Raw genomic sequence first — 10,550 nt, forward strand, 5'->3', positions numbered from 1 at the left:
CCACTACTTCCTAAGGCACAAAGAAGTATAAAGCCTTAAATTAGCAGCTGGTTTGGTCCAGCTGCAGTGCTTGTGCAGTTAGTACTACCCTAACCTCTGTAACCTTAGCCATATTATATCATCGTTATAATATGCATATGCCTAGAAGTTCATGAATCTAATTATAACAGACTGAGCTCTGGGTAACCGCATGCGCAGTAGGCAAAGAGTTATGTAACAGCCAAATGTCAATCAAAATGACCTCACATGCCAATCGACTCATACAAGTCTTGTAAACACACATCCAGAAGCCAACATAAGACTGACACTCGGAGTTCCACGAGGTTATTTGGTGTAGCCCATTTCTCTTTTGAAACGTATTTTAATATATCTTTAATATACCTTTTTCTAAATCTCGCTGATCTGCAGTTCTTTATTGTGTCAGCGGAAAGACCCGAGGACCCCTCAGTGCTACTGGGGCGATGGCAGATTTGAGATCTCTCCAATGGTAACAGCTTTTGGCACCATGACCTGTGTGGTCTTGGGAAGACTCAAGTCTCACCCTCTCCACTAGAGGCCCTTTTACCTACTCCATTTCTGTCATCCCAACATTCTCCTCTGAAGCTTCTCATTTTCTTCTGAGACCCGGCATCCCTTTCTCACCACTTCCCTCCCAACCTCACAGCTGTTTTTGCTCCCTAATTAGTCTCTCTGCCTGCAATCTCAATTGCCTAATTGATTTCTTCACCCACGATCTTAATTTCCTATTCCTCGCAGGAGAGAGCAACCTTTCCCTTACCAGAAAGGGCTTTCTCATTCCAAGAGCTCTGCCATATGGTAAAAAAATTGACTCCTTCATGCCGGAGAAGGGTCTCTCATGCCAGAAATGTGTTTCTTTTTCTTTCTCATCCCCCTCTCTTCCACTTTCTCAGGCAGCAGTGCGCACACTCCCACGGGCCAGGAAGGAGCCACCAAGAAAAACAAAAAGTGGTGCTCAGCTTTTGGCACTGCAGGGTGCACACCTCTCAGCAGGCAGAGTAATACTCAGTAATACTTTTAGACTCAGATCGTGCCTACAAGCTAGTGTCTGCTGCTAGTTTGGGGATTACAAAGTAGCGCTTTTACCCAGTCTACCCAGGTTGGATTCCTGGTGAGGGAAGATTTTTTTTTCCTCCTTCCTCCCCAGCAGCACTCACTTGCCAGCTCATGTTTGCAAAGAAGGTAGGACTTGTGGCTCAAGACCCAGCTATCAGCAAAGTGCCCTTCCTCACAGGGGAAGTACACACATCATGCTCATAGGGGCCCTGCCTTCTCTCAAACTATGGGAGGGGGATAATAAGAAGTTCAGCTTGTAAATGGTCCTCTATAATACTATTACACAATTAGATTTTTTTTTTTCAAAAGGCAGGAAAAGTAGGAAGAAATCCCCCATATATGGGCTTCTATGATCCTTTACCAAGACCCAGAATTATTAGATGGCACTGCGTCCCCCGAGATCTCAAAATAATCAGGAATTTTCTCCTCCCCCTTTATCCTGGCACTCTGCATGGGGAACTGAGTTCTCTGTGGATTTCTTTTATTTATTTATTTATTTATTTATTTATTTAGGTGAGGCAACACTTGGTTGATCTCACAGATTGCAAGGACCTTGTCAGTTTACAATCCTTTATTTTTTATTTTTTATGCCTATAGCACCTGGTCTTCCGAGGCAGTCTCCCATCCAAGTACTAACCAGGCCCGACTCTGCTTAGCTTCCAAGATCAGACAAGATTGGGCTTGTTCAGAATGATATAGCTGTAGACTATGTAGATTTCATCTATTTCACTACTCCTTGAGGAAATTAGATTTGCCCCCTCAGAGAAGTTATAAATACTGATAGGGGAATAATAAGAGGATGTATATGACAGCTGATGTCTATATTTATTGGTATTTTATACATATATAATATGGTGTGTTTTTGCCTCCAGATGGTATTACCAGTTTAAAATATTTAATTGGTTTGGAAAAACATGCCTTTTAGAGTTATTAACATTAATTATTAGAGGAATTTGAGTTCCCTACTTTTGGCTTCTCATTACAGAAAAGCTAAAATACAAATTAGAATGTGTTAATCAATGTTGTGTACCTCATTAAAATGTCTCTTAAAAATTGTACATATATTGCCAACAAAAGCCTATTCTTCTAGAGGTTACAAAATAGATTTATAAATTTACCAGTTTAAAGACGTTAATTGCTTATTTTTTAGCTGCCACTAGAAATTGAGGTTTATAAGAGTTAAAAATTCTAATTATGATAGAAAGTAAGCTAGCAAAAAATTTGAATTGCATTTTCTGTTTCTTTGACTGTTGGTCTGCTACTGATGTTATAGAAAATTTTTCTGAGTAGAAAACAAGGATTCTCTGCTCCATAAAAATAAATTTGTGTTTTATGTTGTCTTAACTAGTTTTCTGAGGCTTTTAGAAAACATACTAACATTGACCCAAAGTCTGATGAAGACCAGACACTCCTGGCTATGTATTTCATAACTCAAGCTGTGTTAGATATTCAAAGGAAGCCCCAAAAGTTAAAGACTAGACCCTAAACCCACAGGCTGCCTTGGTCCCAGAGGTCTTTAAGGTGAAGAGTAGAAAAAAGGCATACATTTTAGCTACCATATTATAGGGACCATCTCAAGGTGACCCTAGGCAATAAAAGTCCTTCAGGCATGGAGCGCCTCGACCTCGATTGGGCAGAATCAATACATAAACTGCAGGAAAGAAGGGTACTAGAAAGGTGAGTATTTATCAAGCTCTGGGAAGCCGGGGAGGGGTGGACCTCATAAGCCCTCTCTCCTCAGAGCTAGCCTCTCAAATGAAAGAGCTGCTCCCTCCTCCAACAAAGGAGGCCCAAGTGCTCACTGCTCCAGTCCTAGAGAAATTCATTGCAGTCACGACAGTGGAGCCTCAGAAAACCCTTGACGTGGCAGAGAGGAAAAACTGAATTTTTACTAGATACTAGAGCTACTTACTCTGTCCTGACTTGTCCCATGGGCTTCTCTCCAACGCTAACTACAGAGTGATCGGGAATAAATAGCCAGCCTAAAGTTAGGTAATTTACTTTTCCCACTGTGGAACCTGGGCTAGTAATGAAATTCTCCGCCACACATCAGGACCAAGGTCCAGTATGGAAAGCCCCTTGTCCTGGGAAATAGGGAACAGTGGGAAAGGGTGCAACTCCCTTGCCCATCACACAGTGCATGCTTGTGGGGAACCTGGTGCTAACCATTTGTGACGACCTAGTGTTTCCTATGGAACAGGGCTGCTCCCTCCTTGCAGTTGAAAGTCAGCCCTCAACACAAATGGAAAGGGCCATACCAAGTTTCCTCAAGCTCCCCAATTACTGTCAAATTACAAGGAATCAATAGCTGGGTACATTTGTCTCAAATTAAACCAGTTTTTTATGAGTCTCCACAGGTTCCTCCAGAAAATAAAATGGGACATATAGTCTATTCCCGTGAACCCATGGAAGACCTTAAGTTCTTGTTCCAGAAAACAGATAAGTCCACATAGCCCAGGGAGTCAGGGGACTTTTCTGAATAATTATTATTTTAGCCTGCTGTCTGTGGCACTACTCTCTTTTCAAAATAATTCAATTTCTTTTCACCTGATATCTTTACCTTAAATTAACAAACTGCCATGAAAAAGTAAGTTCATTGTCAATTACCTCTAGTAATTTTAACTTTCTTCTTTCAATCTTTTTTTCTAAATTTATGTCTTCTAGGCTGCAAGGCTTCCTACTAATTCCAAATGTTGGAACAACCTTATATTCTCTGCCTCTGGGCCCTTAGAATAGGCTTCCAGAGATTTTTATTCCCAGTAGGAAAGAACTATAGCCCTATCTCAGCTTTAAAGAAGTTACAGAAGACAGACCTTAGTACCTCAATACCCCCTTAAAAATAAGAGAATAAAATCTCTGAGGGAGAATAATGTAGAGAGGAGGCAAAAGAACTAAAGTATTAAATTAAGCTATAGTCAGAGACTGCCAAGGCCATCAAGGAGACAGCCCTTTACCCTGACCCAAATCCAGGAACAACTGTATTCCTTAGCAGGCATAGTATTTCAAAATCAAAGAGCCTTGGATCTTCTGACAGCAGGACAAGGAATAACATGCATTTACCTCAAAGAAGAATGCTGTTTCTATGTCAATTGATCAGGACAGGTTTCCATATCTATCCAAAACATTATTTTTTAAAATTTATTTATTTATTTAAATTAGTTTCAAATATACAGTACATTGGTTAAACATCTATATAGTTCTCATAAAACATATCCAAAATGTTCTTAAATCCACAGACAAGATAAAATACCTTGGCATAGGCACTCTTACTGGAAATTGGCAATTGTGGTTACAATCTTTATACAACTGCTTATTGTTCCCTTAATCTTACTTTTATTCTCATCCTCCTAGGACCACCCCTCCTAAATTGCCTTGCTCAATTTGTTTCTTCCAGACTCCAGGCAATTCATCTCCAGATGGTCCTCCAAAGGTGATAGTATCTGGTCCAGTCAAGGGATCTTGTACCATACTGTGGACCCTTATATGGACATCGACAACCTTTGCCCTCAGTCAACAGAGAGCAAGTATAGAGGACCCAATCCTTCACTTTTGTCCCTTCTCAGCCTGAAGTAGTTAGAGTGGTTATTATTCTCAAAACCTAAATTATTTGGGTCCCTAATACTTGAGGAGGAAAATGTTAAGTAGTTAGGAAGATACCACCCAAAGACCTCCCTTAGGATCTCCCCAGAATACTTTTCTTACAATTATAAATTACCTCTTTATCCTGAGGTGCAAAGGAGTAAAAAGCCACAAAATAGCTGCTGGTTTGGTCCAGCCATAAGTGTCAGTGCAGTTAATACTACCCTAAATTTTACATAACTTTAGCCTCATTATACCATCATTATAATATCATGTATATGCCTGGAAGTTCATTAATTATAACAGACTGAATTCTAGGTAATCACTTGCACAGAAGGCAAAGGATTATATCAGCCAAATGTCAATCAAAATGACCTCACATGTCAATCATCTAGCACAACTCCTGTAGACACACATCCAGAAGCCAATATAAGACTCACAACCCGAGTTCCACAAGCCTGCAGCCTTCTTTGATGTAGCCAGTTTCTCTCTCTTACTACTTTCAATAAATTTTACCTTACTAAATATCACTGATTTGTAATTCTTTACTGTATCATCATAAAGAACTGAGGACACCTCAGTGCCACCTGGGCAATGCTGGATTTTAGATCATCCCGATGGTAATACTAGGACTTATTAAATGTAAAATTTTATCATAAAGAAGGAAATAATTTTCTAAGAACTTCCATCCAAGAGATGATGAAGCTCAATAATCAGTGTTATCTTCTCTACAAGAATCTTCTGAAGTCTAAGTTGCTTATACCTGATGGTTTATCTCTTTCTTTTGAGATGTCAGGATGAAGTCCAGTTTTGCCTATGGAAGCCATGACAAATATTTCCTCCCGGCTCACATAATGATGTAGGGAGTCCTCCTTACACGATCTCCCTACAGACAAGTGCATGGCCCATCATCGCAGTTTCATGGACTTGGATAGTGAGCTGACCATAGAAGAGATAATCAGATATTTCTAGGAATCTGGAATTTGGGCAGTGAATGATATATAATCAGTGAAATTGTATATATACATACGCACTTTTTTTTTTTTTTTGCTAGAGTCAATGACCATGGAAAGAGAAATCCACTGGAGTCATTGAAAACAGAAAAAATGTATGTAAGCAGAAAAAAACTGGTCTACAGAGAAAAGTGATTGAGTAAACTCACTGTGTGGAGAGAAGCAGACCAACGATGACATACATCTCTATGAATGACGGGTAATAGATCTAGGCCCCTAACTTTCCATTATTTGATTTTCCATTTATTTTGTTGGTACCATAAGATTATGTACTATCTATGTCCTTTTTTATGTCAGTGGCATTCTGATGTCTGCAATTTAAAAGCATTGATAAGAGTATCACTCCTCAATGCCTAATCATCTATGTACTACTCTCCCTAGTCCCATGAATGACTGTTAGGTTTCTGTGTCTACCAAAACAAAGTGCCACAAAATTTGTGGCTTTCAACAATAAAAATTTATTATCGCACAACTCTGGAGTCTAGAAGTCCAGAATTATAGTGTTGACAGAGCCATGTTCCCTATGCAGGCTCTAAAAAAGAATCCTTCCATGTTTTTTTCTAGTTTCTGTTGGTTGCTGGAATCCTTGGCATTCCTCAACTTGTAGGGATATTACTCAGATCTCCATCACCATCTTCGCATGGTATTCTTCTCTAAGGTTTTTGTAGGTGCAAAGAGTATTTTTAAATAAGGTTACATTCTGAGGTACCTGGTGAGAGTGAATTTTGGGGAAAATTGTTCAATCCAGTATAATGATGTAATCTACAAAATTGCTTTTCCTTGAACCTGGGCAACATTCTGTTTCAAGAAACCTTCACACTGGGTGCCCTCATTGAAGAATTAAGTATATTTAAAACATGTTTATTTACATCACTATAGTAAGTTGGAGAGAGAGTTATTTGAGGATGATGGAAAAAAATAGTAGTTTCTCCTATGGCCACAAACATAACATAGATCTACAAATTTCTGGATATTAAGGGTCATAAAAATAAACATAGAGATCTTCTCAGAGAATATGAAAAGGTGAAACTATAATCTAAATATAGGAAACTGCAATACATTTTCTCCAACAAAACAGAAGTTAATCAGATGGTGGTATATTGTGCAGAAACATCCTCCACCTCATTGCCTTTTTCTTTAAATATTGAACATATTTTACTTAGATGTGTCACTGTTCATAGACTGTTTTGATGACAGAATATAGAGAATAAACTCTTACCCTCAGGAATTCCTACTGTCATAAGCATAATGGTGTATCACATTCTAGGTGGCATCCAGCCAATTTCTTTATGAATCCTCTGCCATTTCCTCATCTACTTAAATTTAAAGTATCAAGCAGACAACTGTAAGAAAATATAAGAAGAATCAAATATATTTTTTGGGTTTATTCTTCAGGTTGATACCTGCACTCTTAACCTGTCTTGGTATTTGGGTCACAATTTAATGGTAAAATATTGTAACAATGACTTTTCTATATATGCCCAACTAGACCATTTATCTTTTCAATGTCTATCAGCATCTTGTCAAACCCTTAGAGTTCATTAAACTTTCATTGACTTGCTGACTGACAAATAAGAAAAGAAGACCCTGTAGGTCACTAAGCACAAGAAACTTGATCAAATCATCAAATACCCCAAATCCTTGTTCTGTGAGGTAGTAAAGTCACCATCGAATAAATACCACAAGAAATGATTTCAGTTCCTTTTCTACTGAACCATGTAACTTGGAGCAAATCAATTAACATCTTGACTTAGGTTGCTTTATTTTTAACACATACTGCAATAGAGCATAATATTACATAAAAATTCAGTAACCTATTTACTGAAGAACAGTAAAAACTACCTCGTAGTGAAGGTTGTTTTTTGTTTTGTTTTTGTAGAAGGGTTTTGGCATATTTTCCCAAAATATTTCATTTGATTTTCACATTAATCTTTAGATTATGTGTTTTTATCAATAATTTGAAGATGATAAAACTAAGATTCATGAAATTTGATGCATTTTTCCAAAGCAAACAAGGCAGTAAGTAACATACCCAGGATTCACATGTAATTCACTGACTACAAAGTCTTTTTACCTTTGGTTCACAATGCTGTCTTTATGGAGTTTGGTCTGGATGATGTTTTGAGGTCATTTCTAGTCATAGTGACTACACAAGTACAGCATATACTTATTACTTCTTTATCTGGCCCACTGTCTTCCTGCTGCTTTTATAATATAAAGTTTATTCTCTGCCTATTTTACCTGAACCTCCCCACCTTTACTTAATTCCCACAAGTATAAATTAGCAGCTCTCACTTAACTATTGACTAGTGTCTGTCTATCTAGAAAGAGTCAGGGAAACAATAGACTTTATGTAGTGTTTTATGGAGCAAATAAAATAATGCTCCTTGGTGCCAACTCATCAGGTGCCTTGTTAGAATCATTTCATTATATTCTCACCTACTTTGCAACACCAAAGGCTGGCTTTGTGATAATATGTCTTTTGAATGCAACCTCAGTCTATAAGCCTATAGATTCAGAGAGACTAGCAGAGAAGAATAGTCACAGACCTTTTATTTTTTTTTCCTTTTTTTGCTCTTGTGACTCCCACTCCAGGGCTCCAGCCCCCCAAGGTAAGTGTTCTTTTCCCAAATGGAAGCACTAAAGTGCAGATAATTTAAATATTTTACTCGAACTACTTGACTTTGAGCCTGGATTCAAACTGAGATTTTCTGACTCCCATCTCACCATACTGTCTTTACTCATCACATCTTCTTACTCTGGTTAAGTCTAAAATGTGTGTAGTCAGTATCAGTCTCTGTTCTGGGTGCTAGAAATAGAGTTGGGAACAGACCCAAGTCTCTGATTTCACTGACCTGATGCTTTAGTGGGGTAGTAACTGGCAATAAACAAGGACATTAATAGATAATAAAATATAACTTTGTATAGTGCTGTGTTATGAAGAATTAATTTCAGGGTGTATATTAGAAAGTAATGAGGCTTGGACTGTGCAATTTAGATGAGGTCAAAAAGAAGGCATTTAAAAAGAGACCCAGAGAGGTCCAAGACAGTGGTAGCATAGGAGGACACTGAACTCACACCTTCCCATGAGTTAACTCAAATATACATTCATATATAGAGCTATTACTCCTGTGAGACAACTGAGGGCCAAAGGAATAACTTCTGAACAACAACTGAGAGAAAGAGACTGAATAGAGAAGGATGAGAAACCACAAATGTCTTTCAGAAGCTGCCAGAGGACCTGAGAAGCATTATTGTTTACATACTCTACAACTTCAATGGGCCAAGTGGGAGCTCTATTTGGGTGCTTCAGCCTACCTGGAAGATCGCTACAGTGTATTCCCATCTACATTGTCCAGAGCCTTTGCCTCCAAACACAGGGAGCAACAGGAACTACAGTGCTTCATCACAGGCACCTGGCTTCGCTATTTAGAGATGCTTCAGCCTTTCAAATCAATGCCACAGGTATCATAAGCACCTGCCCAGCTCCAAACAGCTTCTGTAAACTGCCCAGTACATAAAGCCTCCACAGAGGTTGCTTCCACAGAAGACCACGTCCTGCACACAAAACAAGAGAGAGACTGTATGGAGAAAGATGGGGAGCCGTGGGAGCTCACCAGGGACTGTGGGACTTCTCCAGGATCAAAGGCACCAGTGAGCACCATGGTTTCTATCCCCATCTACCTCCTTTGGAGGCTCTATTCAGGTGCTCTGTCCTACCTGCAAGGTCGCTGCGGCATGTACCCGGACATGCTGCCATAGCCCATTTTAGCTCCAAACAAAGGGAGTAAGCAGGATCAATGAGGAATTACTACAGGCATCTACCCTCCTCATGCAAAGCCCCAGACACCTTAGGCAGCCAATCGGCTGCTAATTGTCTTCCAAAACCACTTATCATATACAGCCTACAACAGAGGTTGTTTCTATTAGAGGCTGCTTTTTTAAGACTGGGAGTGATAGTTATTTTGTCTGATTCATAAAAACAAACATAGAAAATAAAACAAAATGAAAGACAGGAGGATACCTCTCAAGTGGAGAAACAAAAAAAAATTCCCTACAGGTGGGGGGGAGGGAGGGGGTGGGGTACTAAGGAAAGAAAGATAAGTAATTTGCCTGATAAATAATTCAAAAGACGTCTATGGCCATGGCACCTTGAACAAGCCCAATCTCGTCTGATCTCGGAAGCTAAGCAGGGTAGGGCCTGGTTAGTACTTGGATGAGAGACCACCTAGGAAGACCAGGTGCTGTAGGCATAAAAAATAAAAAATAAGAGATTGTAAGCTGACAAGGTCCTTGCAATCTATGAGGTCAACCAAGGGTTACTTCAGCTAAAATAAAATAAAATAAAATAAGAATTCAAAAGAAATGATCATAAGGATCATTTCTTATGATCATTTCTTTTGAATTCTTATTTTATTTTGAAATGATCTTGGTTAGATCAATTATCTAACCAAGCTTGAGAGTGAAATAGAGAAACTTAAGGAGAACTTTGACGAAGAGGAAGTATAATTAAGAACCAAACAGACCTGAAGAATACAATAACTGAAATGAAAAGTACATGAGAAGGAATCAATAGTAGATTAGCTAATACAGAAGAATGGGTCAGTGACTTGGAAAATAGACTAGTGGAAATCAACCAATCAGAACAACAAAACAAAAAAAAATGAGAAAAAAAATCCCAGGATAGTTTAAGGGACCTCTGAGATAATACCAAACACTCAAACATTTACATTATAAGAATCTTAGAAGAAGAAGAGAGAAAGAAACAGAAACTTTATTTTTTAAAAAAATAATGGCTGAAAGCTTCCTTAATCTGAGAAAGAAAATAAACATCCAGGTCCATGAAGCACAGAGAGTTCCAAACAAAAGAACCCAGAGACCCAA

At 38.7% G+C, this 10,550-nt stretch overlaps 2 pseudogenes; one reads left to right on the top strand and one right to left on the bottom strand.

Moving 5' to 3' along the window:
* Positions 1-1,662: 1,662 nt before the first annotated feature.
* On the bottom strand, positions 1,663-1,781 carry LOC112470590 (annotated as a pseudogene).
* Positions 1,782-9,800: 8,019 nt separating this feature from the next.
* Positions 9,801-9,919, top strand: LOC112470557 (annotated as a pseudogene).
* The last annotated feature ends 631 nt before the right edge of the window (positions 9,920-10,550 follow it).

Source organism: Pteropus alecto, unplaced genomic scaffold (genome assembly GCF_000325575.1).
Source record: "Pteropus alecto unplaced genomic scaffold, ASM32557v1 scaffold3, whole genome shotgun sequence".
NCBI classification, from domain to species: Eukaryota; Metazoa; Chordata; class Mammalia; order Chiroptera; family Pteropodidae; genus Pteropus; species Pteropus alecto.